Genomic DNA, 17,245 nt, shown 5'->3' on the forward strand with positions numbered 1-17,245 from the left:
TTGCTCCAACAGTTAATAAACCCAACTTGTTCAATTAACATTATGTTCATAGTGGTCTCTGGCTAGAGGGCAGTGACAGTGGTTTGTTGGTTGGCTCTTGGTTTTCTGACATTTTCTATCTAGAAGATGAATTCCTTTGGAGCAAGGGCCTTATTGTTTTATTCACTACAGTATCCCAAGTGGGTTCGCCATTTTGTAGACCCAACACCTATTTGGTCTTTTTTATATGGAGGTTTAATAAAACAAGGTGATTTTCACATACAGATCCTTGGCCCCAAGGTTCCATTTAATGGATTGCCACCTGAACCACAAATGCAAGTCTTTATTTGCCTTTTTTTTTTTTAAAGATTATTTATTTATTTGAGAGAGAGAAAAAAAGAGAACATGAGTGGGGGGAAGAGCAGAGGGCAAAGAAAGAGAGAGAAGCAGATTCCTCACTGAACAGGGATCATGACCCAGAGCTCAATCCCAGGACTTTGGGATCATGACTTGAGCCGATGCTTAACTAAGCTGCCTAGGTGCCCTGGTTTCATTTGTTTTTTATAAGCTAATGGCACACAAGCCATTGAAATTGGATTTTCACAATGTGATTAAGAGCTACCTCCCAGTTTATGAAGATTTAAATAATCTTAGCATTTAAAATCAGAATAGTATACAATTACAGTCACTTAAAGTTGGACTGAGTAATCAGAGTCTGGGTGCAATATTGCAATATTCTGCTGGACAGTGTTTCTGACTGTCCACTGAACATGCTTATGAACAGATAGTAGGAATTCCTACCTCATTTCTTTTGGATAGTTTTCAGTTGATGATAGTTTTACTCTCTAAATTAGTCTGTTCTAAATTTAGCTTCAGCATTTGCAATATGGTTTAATTGGTTTTTGTTTGTTTGTTTTTTGTTAACTCTGTTGTAGTGGCACATAATTACATCAACTAACATTTTTCAGTTGTTATAATTTCAGACATTTATGTTTTAAAGTTCAGATATTAATCATCCATAAATCTCCCCCTTATCCCTTGCTTCTCAGATTTGCTTGTATCCTGTCATGTCAGCACATTATAAGTGTTGAATAGATAGGATAGGCAGGCTTTGGAGTTCTTTTTTCTACCTATGTGGGTGGGTCAAGAGCAAAATTAGTTTAGGATAAAATATCTAAGAGAATCCTATTTGCCAAGCCACTAAATTGCACCAAACCCTACTTGCACAAAGGAAGGCCTCATGTTTTGCCATTCAGCCATGAGTTTAAATAATGCAGAACTCATCTGAAAACAAAAAACAACTAGCATATTTCCTGTCTTATGACTTAGGACAAAGGGAAAGTCAACTCAGAAGGGTGAATCCTATTTTTATTCCCTAATCCAGCAGCTATTTTATTTACCCAGTTTTTAGGAGGGAAAAGTATTTTTTTAATAGAATGTGCTGCTTTTATTATAGAATAGTCTAAACAATTATCTGATTACCAAAGCAATGGCAGGTGCTAGGTCTCTCTCCATGGGTTTCCGCATATTTGGAAATAATAGAATGAATTTGTAAGAGTCAAAGAAATTATTTATTATGTAATAAAGCCTTTAATTTAAGAAGACTGTTTCATTCTTTAATATATATTTTGCCAGCCATCCCACTTTGCAACAATTCAGCAGGGATAAATGGGTAACTGTTTCATCTCTGAGTTACTATGTGGGTGTCTCGCAAAGGACCTGATTTTCAAGAAGAACAAATAAAAATAATAATGACATTTGTCGCTGTTTTTTTCTTTTCATTCATTGAGGTGTGAAACTCTAGCTTCAGATCAACAAACTGACATTTCTTTCCATGTCATTAGTTTTCAATTGTTCTATAATCATGAAAATACAACTAAATATACAAATTTATTAAACCTTGAAATATTGTCTGCATGACGTGCCGGGATAGTTTTTACAGGAGAAAAAAAATGTAATAATAGCTTCCCTAGAATTCTGGCTTCTTATGTCATATTTCTCTTCTAAAGTCATAGGTGCTGCCTAGGAAAACAACTTCATTGCATCTGGAATAAATTCAGATAAAATTAGCTTCTTCTGTTTAAATCGAATGTTGACATAATGGGTTCATAATTTGACAAAATGTACAAATGCTACTCTAGGACATATTTTAAGGTCATTAAAGGGACTATCGGCATCATAAGTTTCATCAGTCAGTCAATCAGTTAATCACATTTTACATGTTGATGCTATACTGTGGTTCCATGCTGTAAATGGTATCTGAGACATTGTTTTCTCCATCAGGAAGCTTGCAAGCAGGGAAACAAGAAGAGCACATACCTATAAATTAAATACTAAAATGTAATGATGAATGTAGTGAATGAATATTACAAAAAAACTTTAGAGCACTGATTCTCAAAATATAGTCCAGGGAACTTCTATCTGTAAGACCTTTTCAGTGAAGTCAAAATGACTTTCATAATACTAAGATTTTATTTGCCATTTTCATTCTCATTTTCTCCCAAGGATACGATCAAATTAAAATTAGAGATTGATTGACATGTGATTTTGTAACAGATTGAATGTAGAAAGATATTTGCTCCCAGGTATCTTCTATTAAGCACCATTTAAAGGATTTACAAAAGTGTGACACAATGCTATGCTCCTCAAAATTTTTTTAAATAGTTATTTTTTATTTTTTTTAAGACATTTATTTACTGAGAGTGAACAAGATTGTGGAGCTTCTTGTTCACTCTCAGTGAGTGTGGAGCCCAATATGGGGCTTGATTTCATGACCCAGAGATCAAGACCTGAGCTGAAATGAAGAGTGGGACACTTAACCAACAATGCCGCCAAGGCATTCCAATAGTTATTTTTTAAATTTATGTTATTTTTACTAACATGTAATGGATTTATTTTTGTTATTTTATAATGAGTTAATATTTAACATTTATTTACTTATAATTTGTAAGAGTAAATATTCATAGATATAATCTATATAAACAGAAGATTTTTTGGAGTCATTAATGATTTTTAAGAGTGAAAAATTGGTATGTCCCAGTCAGATGTAAGATATGTTTTAAATAATGTATTAATAATAATGGTTTAACTTCTAAGGTGAGTGAATATTTTGTTGTTGTTGTTTTAAAAGGCGGAGTAGAATCCAAACTGTCTGAGGTAGCTTCACACTCACTTATATTCCAGAATGCCTTTTTTAGTGAATTCTCGAAAGTATAAGGCTGTAGCAGCCTGCTGGGAATGTGCCTGGACGTGTGTCCCACCTGTGTACTCCGTTCTTCATGCTTGTCAGAGTGGGGATGAAGTTGAGGATCTTTAAGGCAGTTAAAGGCATTTATGGAAATGATGAAATGCAGTGCACACTAATGATTTCATTGGTTTTGACTGATCGAACTGGAGTCCACATACAACTGATGATTACAATAAAGCCTAGCATTTTCTAGAATGGGCAAAGTCTAGTACATGGTGAAATAAAATGTAGCATCTTACCCAGGCTTTGTCTGAAACTGCATAATTTTAAAAAAATTCTAAAAACAACATTTATCTTGCCAAAGCCTGTGGCCTTTATTAAATATAGAACACTAATTATTTTCATAGTTGAGTGAGCCATGTCAAAAATAAATTATGTAGAATCCTAGAATTGAAATAGTCCATGCAGTGCCTAGCAGCAACTTCTTCATCTTAATAGTTAATGATGATTGCTACTATTTATTGGCCATCGAATAGGTAGCAGTTTTCCTAAGTATTCTATATTATCTCAATTATACCTTATGGAAAACTTCAAAAGCTATGTATTGCCATTTCTCTCAGTTTATGGATGAAGAAGCTGTGCCCTGGGAAGGTTGAGCTAACTGACTGATCTGAATCCCATAGTTAGGACATGGAATCAGACCTAATTTCACTGCCCATGTTTTTACCCCTTTCCCTGGGGTGACATGTTACATGCATTTGATTGGCAAAAGTGATTAAGTCTCTTTATTTCATAGACTAGGACACTCCAGCATAGGGAGATTAAGTACAAAATCACAAAATAAGAAATGAAGTCTGAATCCCCTCGCTTAGTTCCTTGGATAGACACATGGAACTCAATATAACATATGGACCTAGGAGTCATCCTTTGTCCTTGAACTTTCAGAATGTTTACTATGGAATATCATTTCTGTTACATATGTAAGTTCCTGTAGTGGGGTGTGTGTGTGTGTACTCTTGGTGATGGACTCTTCTTTTTTCCCTCCACATTTTTTTAAATCTAGTTAGGCTGTGATACGTTTTAGTTGGATTGAATGACAGTGAGTGAATGATCTACTATTTTGCTTTCCTGGGCATAAGATCTAGAAACTACCAGGTAGGAACGAAAGCAGACCCCTCCTTCCATCTGCCATTGATTTTAATAAGAGTCTTCTGATATTATTTATTTTTCTAATGAATTATTCATAAGCACCAGTTTAGAAAAAATGTTTCTGGTGCCAGCAAAGTTGTTAGTTTGTTTTAAAATCACCAGTCAAGTTTTTACTGCTTAAGCTCATTTTCTCAGTTTGGCTAAATAACAAAATTCAGCAAGATCTAATGACTTTATTAGAATGAGAGCTAAAATGTGGTTCAAAATATGTGAATACTGGCTCTGGTTTTTTTTCACTTGCCAGTCACATTTCTATGCATTATATTTCTTATCTGTCAAATTTTGGTTATGATATACTTGCTTTGTGTGTATTTCTTACCAGGTTTTTGTTAAGGATAAAATGAGAATGCGTATGTTGAAATTTGATGAAATTCATAAAGTGATATATAAGAATAATTACTGATTCTGTGTTATTAAGTAATTCATTATCAGGGGCTATTTTTAAATTTGTATTCTGTCTGTAGTGGGCCCATGTGCATGCCACAGCCTGCACAGGTGGTTGTTAATCCAGTTCTCTAACCCTAACATTTCATCCATAAAAAGTACTTCATTTTGAGCTACAAGGAAACATTTTCTGACTCTGGTGTACCCAAAAGTCATTACCTAAGTATTCAAAGAGTTGATTCACAACATGTCACAGAATGATGCCAACAAGGCCCCAAAAGTAGATTAGTAAAAATATAAAAACATAGACCTACAAAATAGGTAAATATAAAAAATACATAAATATTACAAAACAGAACTACAATAATACAAATGTTCTTAGGGCTGGGTGGGCCCATAATAGAATAGGTAAAAGGGACACAGGAAGAGACTTGAGCTTGTCCATCACATTTAACCATTCATTCATTCATTTGTTTCTTCAAATAATAACCATTTATTGAATGTGTAATATGTGCCCAGGCCTGTGCTAGAGGCTAAGGCTCCAAAGAAGTAGTAGACAAAAGCTCAACCATGGAGCTACTAATCATCTAAGAAGCAGAAAAGGAAATATGCAAACTACAACAAACACAACTCTTAGATAAGTGCTAAAATTGATATTATTACAAAGTACTATGGGAACACAGTGGGAATAATGACTAATTCTGCCTAGGGGTTTTGGGAAGGCTACAGGAAAGACTAGCATTTGAGCTTGGTCCAAGACAATGTGTAGGAGTTTACCCGAATTTTTTTTTTTTTTAAATGGGAAAAAGGCATCTCTAGATAGAAAAAACAACATGTTCACACCAGTGAAAATGTAATAGAACATAGCATGCTGGAGACAATGTGAAAATTGGAACAAGTCTTTTGAAAAGTACTTTGGCAGATTGTTTCATGATCTATAAAAACACTTACATCTTTAGACCAGTAATCTCACTTACGGGAAATTATCTTATGAAAAAAAATACACAGGAAGTGAAGTGTTATTTATAATAGCAGAAATACAAAATTGAGATGGATCCATTATCCAAAAAAGTACAAAATAGTCCTGTAAATTATAATATACTATTTTGACTATTATTGTTAGAGTGATAGTAATGATTTTCCAAGTCAAAGTGGAAAATATATATACCATCGTATTAAATTATAAAACAATAAAGTAGATATTTAAAATTATGTGTGTGTACAGGAAAGAAATGGAAAAGAACATGAAGTGAAATCAACAGTAGCAATACCATTAAGAACAAAAAGTTTTGTAAAGGTGGTCATAGGATTATGAATGAATTTTTTTTAATGAATTGACTTTGTTGTGGTCCTACCATTAACTAATTGAACTAATGTTTATTGACCATTTCACTTGTTCTAAAAGTATTGCTAGGTCCTCTAGCTGAAAAGATAAAGGAGGTTATCATTTATATAATAATTTTTTAAAAATTTTAAAGTAAAGCACTTTTACAGTCTCATGACTTTGCTAAAATAATGAACTCTACCCCTTTCAAGACCAGTTGAATGCAGTCTCTTCTAGGGGACCTTTTCAGAATCAATCCATCCCATAATTCCTAATCCTTCTCTACATTTTCCAGCCTGTTGTCCCTCAAAATGAAGCACGTTGTGCTTTAGGAGTTTAACTGGATAATTTCACATGTCCAAAGCTGGTGTCACAGCGGGAAGGAGTTGGAGTGGGGATGTACATGAGGGTGTTTCTCAGAGTAAGGTTTAAAACATCCTGCATCAAAATCATTTGGAGTTTTTGATAAGCATGCAGGTTTTCATGCTCATCCCTAGAAATTATAATTAAGTAGATCAGGGTGGGTCCAGAAAATTAACATTTTAATTTTTTTATAAGCACTCTAATTCTTAAGCATCTTAAATTTGGAAACCATTATTATAGAGTATTGAGTCCATCTGAAATAATTTTATCAGTTTGCTGGAATTTTCTCATGTAACATTATATTTGTATGAGTGACCAGTTGAGAATTTCTCTGTTCACTGATTCTCTTATAATGTTATGTACATTCCAAATCAGCTTTGTTTCCAGTTTAAGTTTCACAGTTTTGTTGATGGAAAATATTCACTCTTGATAAGTAAAAATGTGGGTTCTTTCAGGGTTTTTAAAAATTTCAGGAAATTTTTAAAAATCAAGGTAAGGACTAGCAGTATAAATCCTAAAGAGACTAGTCTGTACATATATAGGATTGTGAAGTCATGTGTAAACTTCAGTGTAGATATCTCTTCTAAGTCATTCTTACTGCTTAAGATACCATCGTGTGGTCCATTATCAAGGAATGGAGGAAAAGGAAGAAAAGAGACTTACATTTGATAAATGTCTGGTAAGCTTTGTTCACTAAAAAACAGAAATTTCTCACAGTCTATTAATGCACTTGAACCATCTATAAGTTTTTATTCTTTTTTTTCCTATGCTTCTTTTCATTCCCTCCTTCCTTCCTCCTTTCCTCTTTTTCCTTCCTTCTTTACTTACTAACTCTCGACTTCTTCTTTGCCGATTTGGATGCCTTTAATTTCCTTTTGTTGTCTGATTGCTGAGGCTAGGACCTCTAGTACTATGTTGAATAGCAGTGGTGATAATGGACATCCCTGCCGTGTTCCTGACCTTAGCGGAAAAGCTTTCAGTTTTTCTCCATTGAGAATGATATTTGCGGTGGGTTTTTCATAGATGGCTTTGATGATATTGAGGTATGTGCCCTCTATCCCTACACTTTGAAGAGTTTTGATCAGGAAGGGATGCTGTACTTTGTCAAATGCTTTTTCAGCATCTATTGAGCGTATCATATGGTTCTTGTTCTTTCTTTTATTGATGTGTTGTATCACATTGACTGATTTGCGGATGTTGAACCAACCTTGCAGCCCTGGAATAAATCCCACTTGGTCGTGGTGAATAATCCTTTTAATGTACTGTTGAATCCTATTGGCTAGTATTTTGTTGAGTATTTTCACATCTGTGTTCATCAAGGATATTGGTCTATAGCTCTCTTTTTTGATGGGATCCTTGTCTGGTTTTGGGATCAAGGTGATGCTGGCCTCATAAAATGAGTTTGGAAGTTTTCCAAGAAACTCATTTTAAGCCCGAAGACACCTCCAGATTTAAAGTGAGGGGGTGGAAAAGAATTTACCATGCTAATGGACATCAGAAGAAAGCAGGAGTGGCAATCCTTATATCAGATTTATTAGATTTTAAGCCAAAGACTATAATAAGAGATGAGGAAGCACACTATATCATACTCAAAGGGTCTGTCCAACAAGAAGATTTAACAATTTTAAATATCTATGCCCCTAACGTGGGAGCAGCCAACTATATAAACCAATTAATAACAAAATCAAAGAAACACATAAACAGTAATACAATAATAGTAGGGGACTTTAACACTCCCCTCGCTGAAATGGACAGATCATCCAAGCAAAAGATCAGCAAGGAAATAAAGGCCTTAAACGACACACTGGACCAGATGGACATCACAGATATATTCAGAACATTTCATCCCAAAGCAACAGAATACACATTCTTCTCTGGTGCACATGGAACATTCTCCAGAATAGATCACATCCTCGGTCCTAAATCAGGACTCAACCGGTATCAAAAGATTGGGATCATTCCCTGCATATTTTCAGACCACAATGCTCTAAAGCTAGAACTCAACCACAAAAGGAAGTTTGGAAAGAACCCAAATACATGGAGACTAAACAGCATCCTTCTAAAGAATGAATGGGTCAACCGAGAAATTAAAGAAGAATTGAAAAAAATCATGGAAACAAATAATAATGAAAATACAACGGTTTAAAATCTGTGGGACACAACAAAGGCAGTCCTGAGAGGAAAATATATAGTGGTACAAGCCTTTCTCAAGAAGCAAGAAAGGTCTCAGGTACACAACCTAACCCTACACCTAAAGGAGCTGGAGAAAGAACAAGAAAGAAACCCTAAGCTCAGCAGGAGAAGAGAAATCCTAAAGATCAGAGCAGAAATCAATGAAATAGAAACCAAAAAAACAATAGAACAAATCAACAAAACTAGGAGCTGGTTCTTTGAAAGAATTAATAAAATTGATAAACCCCTGGCCCGACTTATCAAAAAGAAAAGAGAAAGGACCCAAATAAATAAAATCATGAATTAAAGAGGAGAGATCACAACTAACACCAAAGAAATACAAACTATTATAAGAACATACTATGAGCAACTGTACGCCAATAAATTTGACAATCTGGAAGAAATGGATGCATTCCTAGAAACATATAAACTACCACAACTGAACCAGGAAGAAATAGAAAGCCTGAACAGACCCATAACCAGTAAGGATATTGAAATAGTCATTAAAAATCTCCAAACAAACAAAAGCCCAGGGCCAGACGGCTTCCCGGGGGAATTCTACCAAACATTTAAAGAAGAACTAATTCCTATTCTCCTGAAACTGTTTACTTCCTAACTCTTAATAGACTTGACCATGGACTATGGTTTTTTTGCTTAACACCTTTCATCAATAGGCACCAAAAATATTTGCTCACTAATGTCTGTTTGGTCAAAGCGATTTTCCTACTCACAATATCCTGAAAGAATCAGGGGCACCTGGCTAAATCAGTAGATTGAGCATCTGAGTTGTGATTTTGGGCTTGGGTTGTGATCTCAGCCTTGTGAGACTGAGCCCCACATCAGGCTCCATGCTCAGCGGGGAGTGCTTGAGGATTCTCTCTCTCTCTCTCTCTCTCTCTCCTCCCCCTGCTCATGTGCGCATACACATGCTCTCTCTCTCTCTTCCTCTCTTTCAAATAAATATATCTTTAAAAATATAGATCATGAAAGAATCAGTTCCTTATTAGCTTTGTTCTTCAGCTCTTGAGTTTGGATCAAGTTGAACAACTAGTCATCCTTTTGTCAAAATTTTTAAAAATAAATAGTAGCCCAAAAATTTCAGGAAATTTTTAAAAATCAAGGTAAGGACTAGCAGTATAAATCCTAAAGAGACTAGTCTGAAAAGGGCATGCTTTAGCATTGTTACCCTTTGACCCCAAACTGGCCAACTTAGAAGCCTGCTGGGAGGAAAGGAATGAAGACAATTCTGTCTAGTGTGCACTCATTTCATCTTCCTGAAGCACTGTTGTGCATGAAACGGGCTGAGGATTTCTTTCTGGGTGGATTTACTGCCTTAAACAATTGAGGAAGCTTTGATGTGCTTTCTGGCAGATTCTGATCTCATAAAAGAAAATTTACCTATCTCTAGAGGTCTAGAGAACCATCCTAAGAAAACCCCTCTCAGTCCAAATGGATTTTAGGATATATGAAAGGGGCCTGCCTGGATTTCTGCATATTCATGGTTTCTAATTGCAGGAGTGTGATAGGGACTGAGACAGCCAAGAGCCAAATCTGTCTGTGGCCGTAAAAGAATCATCCTGTTCTTCAAAATGTTACTAGTTGCATATTTCTTCTAGGCACATCAGTCTTTCTTGCTGAAAAATGTAGTCATCTAAAATATTCTTTTACATTTTACATTTTGGGAAACTGTCTCCTAATGAATGTCTCTAAAGCACCTGTATTTTTTATTTTCTACTACAGTGCAGCTTTCTGTTCAAGTTTCTCTCTTGGTAGACCCTACTACAACACTTTTTAAATTTCATCCTTTACCAAAACAAAACAAAACAAAACAAAACAACAATAACAACAAAACTTCCTCTTTCCATTCATTAGAAATCCTGTTGACCTGGCTTTTCTTGGAAAAGAATTCTGAATTTGAAACTCTAAGATGACCCTGAGGTTCTTAAATTATGGAGGTAGGAGGCTTATTTACAATTTGAATTTCAGAATACATCTAATTCAGAGACAGAACCATTTTCCCGGGAAGGGCCCAGAAAGCTGGATATTTAACAAATTTCTTTCTTGGTTCTAATGCTTACTAAACCTACAGAACAACTGTGGAGCTTAAGGAGTAATTCTGCTTTGGAAAGAACATTTGTTGTGTAGTCAGTGGACTTTCAATTGCTAGCTTCATGTGTATAAATGTTACTTAATCCCTCTGAGACTCAATTTCTCTTATTTTTCTAATTTTTAAAGATTTTATGTATTTATTTATTTATTTGACAGAGAGAGTGTATATGTGTCCTCAGTGTACACGAGTGGGGTGTGGGGTAGAGGGAGAGGGAGAAGTAGACTCCCTGCTATGCAGGAGACCAGATGCAGCTAGATCCCATGAACCTAAGATCATGACCTAAGCCAAAGTTAGATGCTTAATGTGAGCCCAAATCAGATGTTTAACCCACTGAACCACTCAGGCACCCCTCAATCTTTTATTTTTATTTTTTAAAAACATTTTATTTATTTATTTATTTGACAGAGAGAGAGAGAGAGCGCACAGTAAACAGAGTGGCAGGCAGAGGGAGAAGGAGAAACAGGCTCTCTGCTAAGCAGGGAGCCTGACTTAGGCCCAATTCCAGAACCCTGGGATCTTGACCTGAGCCGAAGGTTGATGCTTAACTGACTGAGCCACTCAGGTGTCCCTCTTTTATTTTTAGTATTGGTGTAATAACTTTTAGAGTAGAGTGTTATCAAAAAGACCATATGAGGCATTTTTTGTGTGTTTTTACTTTTTTTTTTTTTGAATATTAACTGATTTCTTTATTTTTAAATTGTGCATCAAAAGAGTCACTATAATAGGTTCAAATTAAGTATTTTCTGTTTATTCACAATGAAAAGTATGTTTATTAAGAATTAAGCCTCCAATGATACGCAAAAAAGATAATAATCAAAAAAAACTTTCTCGGGGGATTAACAATCCTGTTGGATTTTTACAGGGGGATTTTCTAAAGTGCGAGCAAAAGGATGCTACCTTAAGTTTTGCAGTGGTTAACAGGAAGGTAACATAGCAGCAAATACAAATGCAACTGTATTCAGATTCATGACTAGAAGAGAGTTTTCCTGGTGAGGGGAGGCAGTAATAGGGGCTGTAAGCCGATTCAGAGGTTTAGGAGTGGGGGATCCTAAGTTTATATGACTTTGCTAAATAACAACCTGGTGTTTAGAAGTTCCTCATTGGAATGTGAGTTTACCACCTGCCTTGAGCTGTAATCCTTCTGTGTATGTAATGTTGCCCAGGCTTTGGGATCTTTGTAGAATTGAACAGTGAGGAGTGTTTAAGGATCAGTCCATGAGTGAAGGTGCAACACAGGTTGGATGAGGTGACTGAGAATGTAGGCTTTGCAGAAATATGGATGGATCTTGGGAAAAGTGAATGTGTTTTTACTTTTTTAAAAAGCATATGTACCTAGAGAAATAATCAATGTAAAAAACAAACCCATAAGATTAGAGTAGCAGAAAAAATATAAGATTTAGAATATACGGATTTTTTTAGAAATTAATTCACATCCTACATTTGATATGTACTTGCAAATATTAAATTAATAATTAACAGAAATTTAATGATGCTCCATGGCATCAAACTAGGACTACCATTATAGGGAGAAAAAGCAAAGACAATAAAAATTTTAAACCAAGATAATCTACTATGGTTTTCTACCATTTCTATTTTTCCCCTTTTCTTAAAAAAATGTAAATGATCCAAAATATCTCCCCACGTATATTCTCTCACAACTAGAGTGTACTTCCTGACATATGTCTTTTAAAAGTCATCCAGGCATCCTGCTTCTCATTCATCATGACTGGTGGTGCAAATACAGACAAGAGAATTTATATTAAAAAAAGTCTTCAGCAGACATGCATATTTTTCTGAAGGAGACTCAAAACTTCTTTTGTGTTTCATATCCTGTAAATGCTCATTGGACGATGGTACTCTTTCCTAGATAATCAAGGCTTTCAGTGCCTTAATCCAGTATCACTGGGGCAAAGAGGAGTCTTTGAAGCCAGCCTTTGTCTTTTACTTGACATCATTTTCCCCTTCCTCTAAGTCTTACTCTGGTTGATAATCATGGTGATTTTTTAAAGTATCTTGAAACTTGCCAATGTCATGTTCACCCATTGACTAGATTGGGAAGAATTCCACTGTCACTTAATTCAAGCTAAATTATTTAATTTCTCTGTATCGAAATCTTTCATCTCTAAAATGAAGGAGTTGAACTATGCAAGCCATGAAGCTTCTTGGAGTTGTAAAGATCTTTCTAAAGAGAATTATGACATGCAGTGTTCATTCACACCACACAGTATGTAATTATATGTGTAGATCTGTGGAGCTTTTTCCTGATCTCTTTCCTTCCTCTCTCTCTTTCTCTCCCTCCCCCCTCCTTCTCTCTGTCTTTGCCTCCTTCTATCTCTCTCCCCCTCCCCCCCTTCTGTCTCTCCTTCCTTCCCTCTCTAGCTTCTCCCCGCCTTCCCCTCTCTCTTTACTGTTTTCCTGCAACATTCTTCACATCAGAAAGAGCATTAATTTGACCTAAAATTCCCCCGTGTCCTAGTAATCCAGGTGGCTGTGTGTCTCAGCTCTGTTACACTGACCCTGGATACCATAGGCTTGACCAAGTATGGAAATTGGCCTGACAGGAGTCACAGCGGGAAAGCGCCTGAAGCTGTCCTGAGAACACTGTTCCCAGAAATGTTGTCTATGGATGGAAAGACTAGCTGCAGACATGGTTTCTAGGGGGATGCAGTGGCTGTCTGCCTCTTCTGCACACTATCATGTGGGATGGTCCAAAACAGTGTTTGTTCACTTGCTTGTTTACAGGTACACCTTTGTGGACTCTTAAGCAACTACAACTGTAAATAGCCTTAGAAGTATAATGAGGGTCGTGAAAGCCCCCTCCCCTTCATATATTCTCCAAATAGCCCTTTTGTAGTCCCTGTAAATACTACCTTTTCTGGCCACATCTGTAAAAATCCAAACATAAGGAGGAATAAGGGCCCCAAGTCTTTTTGTATTGTTAATTTCAGTGAGATTAATTTCTCAAATCTTTTATTTAAATTAAAGACAAAACTAAGAGGGGTGCCTGGGTGGCTCAGTTGGTTATGCATCAGACTCTTGATTTTGATTCAGGTCCTGATCTCAGGGTTATGAGACCCAGCCCCCCCCCACCTCAGGCTCCCCACTCAGTGAGCGGTGTGCTTCTCTCCTCCTCCCTCTCCCTACTCCTGGGCACATGCTCTCTCTCTTCAATCAATCAATCAACCAATCAATCTTTAAAAAACAACAATGACAACAGACTATGAAAAGTGGATCATTTGACCTGTCTGCAGCATTTGAACAAGACCCTAATGTCTTTGCTACCGTAGGCTTTTTACATGGGCTTGTAGGTCAACGCTCTAGGAGTCTTTCTCTTACCCTCTCTACCTCATTGGCTTTTTCTTCCTCTTTTCCAAGATTTTTTACTTTTGAAGGAATCCAGGGACCGGTTCTCAGTCTGCCTCTCTTCTCCCCTTAAACTTTCTTCCTTGCCACTTTGCAATATACATCCCATAGTACAGAGTACTTCTTGTTTTTAACCTCTTTATAAGTAAGGTAGAAGAGCATAGTATTTAGTACATGTTTCTCCATCTCACTATCGACATTTCACGCCAGGTGAGTCTTTGTCTTAGGGGCTGTCCTGTGCATTACAGGATGATTTAACAGTATTCTTGGCCATACCTACTAGATGCTAGTAGCATCTCCCCAGGTGTGAGAACTAGAACTATTTCTGAGCATTGTCAAATGTCCCCTTGGGGACAAAATAACCCCCCATAAACCACTGGTTTAGGATAACTTTGTATAAAACACAAAAATCCTTTAATAGTGCAAATTATTATCCTTTGACTGAATTTAACCAATTCAATATTTTTTTAATGTTTATATCTCTTAAAATCCTAGGACTCTGAACAATAGCCACAAGAGCGTGAACAGTAGAATCTATAAGACAAGTTCTGTCTCCTGGATAAAATACGCTTATGCCAAGTAGGAAACACAAGAAAGTGATTTTTGTTTTGTCTTTAGGCCTACACCATTATTGGTTAAAAAAAAAAAATGCACATTATCTTGCCTTTCAAGCAGCAGTAAACAATGTCCTAAATTAAGATTCATGGTTGACTCTGCCACTTCTTGCTAATTGCATCCTGCTGAGAAAACTAAGGATTGGAGGGGTTAATTTGCCCAAAGCTCTGCTAATTAGCCAAATTGTTTACTTCTCAGTTCTTACCTCTAAGAATCAGAGATAATTTAGGTGAATTGTCACTACAAATTGTAAAACTCTTGACACCTGTAAGTTTTTATTATTGTAGGCATTCAGAGAGGAAAGAAGTAGAAGATGAATATGGTTTGTGGAGGTCTTCATCTCACATTGCCAAACCTGTCTCTGGCAGCTCCTTTTTGCCCACACCTGCCTGTGTTCTTAATGAACACATGTTCTCAACATTTTTGGTCCGGTATCTAGCAGTCATTAAGTTAAACAATCATATTAATTAATTAGTTAATTTTAAATTAGGAAATACCTAGACTTAATGAAACACATATAAAATGGGCTAATGAAACCATGTCTCAGTCCCACCTTTGACCTCAGCTTTGCTCCCCAGATATAACCACTGTTAACTGATATTTCATGTCTTTTTGGAAATTTCCTCTGCACATGCAACTGTGTATTTACACATGTAAACATGTGTGTATGTTTAGTGTATATACAGACTTCAAACAATTTAAAAATTGCACCTTTTCTGTTTAAATAGCATTACATCTTAGAGGTCTCTTCAATCAGCACATTTGAATTTACCACATTGTATTCTGCAGCTGCAAAGTATCTCTGTGGTAAGACTGTACCATAATTTATCTGATCAGTTTTATTATGGATGACTAAATAGTTTCTACTTTTTGGCTATTACAGTATTACAATGTGTAGGTTTGATGATGTTTTATTATTATTGCTTTCTTTTTGATGAGAAGTGTTCTGGACCTTAATTTTTTTTCCTTTAAAAAAGTAAAGTTTGATTGTTGAGGATTATGTTATTATTGAATAAATAAATAGAATGAACACAAAACAATATGTATTTTAAAAATTTGAAAAATGCTTTATTAGTTCCTGAGAGTCAACAGAGCAGAAAGAAGTTTGCAGAAAACTTGGCAGGGTCAGTGTTTCAAGAATGTGTTTACAAATAGTTCCCAAGGTGAGATGAACTTTGGAATTTCAGCATTCTAAAGCTCACTGACAATTTACTGATGAGGGCACATCCATCAGTATCTATTCTTGTTTATTTTTTGTTTGTTTGTTTGTTTAAGTAGTGTTGGGTCACTCTACAATAAAGTTAATCTTTGAAAATGCATGGGTATAATTGAAACTGGGCAATAAAAATGATAAAGAGAGGTGCCCTAGTACTCTTTCTGTTGTTCCTGAAGATTGTTCACTGTTTCTTTTGAGCTTCTTTTATTTATTTTTTTTTAATCTCCATCATATTGCCATTTGAAAAACACTGTAGTCTCATCACTTATAACCTTACCTGTCAGACTGGATACAAACATCTCAGTTACCTTAAAGAACTATGCAACATGTTGGTTATTATACAGTGATCAATGGAAGCAGATGTATTAGGGGATATGATTCCATATGGTATTCCAGATGTGGAGCCTTTGCTTCTCAAAGAATTATTTCAAATTTAAAAGGAAAGACAGGGGCGCCTGGGTGGCTCAGTGGGTTAGAGCCTCTGCTTTCGGCTTAGGCCATAATCCCAGGGTTCTGGGATCGAGCCCCGCATCGGGCTCTCTGCTCAGCAGGAAGCCTGCTTTCCTTCTTCTCTCTCTGCCTGCCTCTCTGTCTACCTGTGATCTCTGTCAAATAAATTTAAAAAAAAATTTTTTTTAAATAAATAAAAGGAAAGACAAAAAATAAGTCCCTATTTCCATCACTGTATAACACATTTGTTGTTCAGGCTTTAGGAAATGAGATGTATATCCTTTGGTGCTTGTTTGATTTTTTATTTTTAATGATTGATAAAATGGTATACTTATTGGGATTTAAATTGTCTTTAAAGAGGAGTTCTAATTGGCAGAAAAGCATAATAATGCACTTCTTACTGTTGCATAATTGCCTTTACAAAATCATCCCATAAAAACACTCATTATAAACTTGGCATTCAAAAAAAAAAGTCACTCGTTAACTTGGAAATAAAATTATAATTACAATTAAAAAGCTTTGCGGCGATTCTGTAGGGTTGCATGCTAATTGCACAATATAAGCTTCTAATTTAATATTAGATGAAAACATAATAATTATCTGAAGGGATGCACATAAGAGATTAAGGGTCGAGGTGTTAAAAAAAAGTTTCCCTTCTGTTGTGTGATCACAATGGATTAGAAAGTAATAGAGAGAGAATTCCCTGTGCATGAAAATAGGTCTTTATTTGGGTCGGACTTAGAGCGATGTCCCTTCTTTAATGCAGTCACAGCCAGGGAGCAAATTCAACAGCAGCGATGCCTAGACTTTTTGAGCTGGGCGCGGGCTGGGCTGTGTACCAACAGCCTCGTCAACTGCAGACGGAACTGCAGC

At 36.0% G+C, this 17,245-nt stretch overlaps 1 protein-coding gene across 35 annotated transcripts in view; it reads left to right on the plus strand.

Moving 5' to 3' along the window:
- Positions 1–17,245, plus strand: part of NRXN1 (neurexin 1) — a 1,174,729-nt gene that overhangs the window by 1,102,006 nt on the left and 55,478 nt on the right. The window lies entirely within an intron of this gene.

This window comes from Mustela nivalis (assembly GCF_964662115.1).
Source record: "Mustela nivalis genome assembly, chromosome: 8".
Classification (NCBI taxonomy): domain Eukaryota; kingdom Metazoa; phylum Chordata; class Mammalia; order Carnivora; family Mustelidae; genus Mustela; species Mustela nivalis.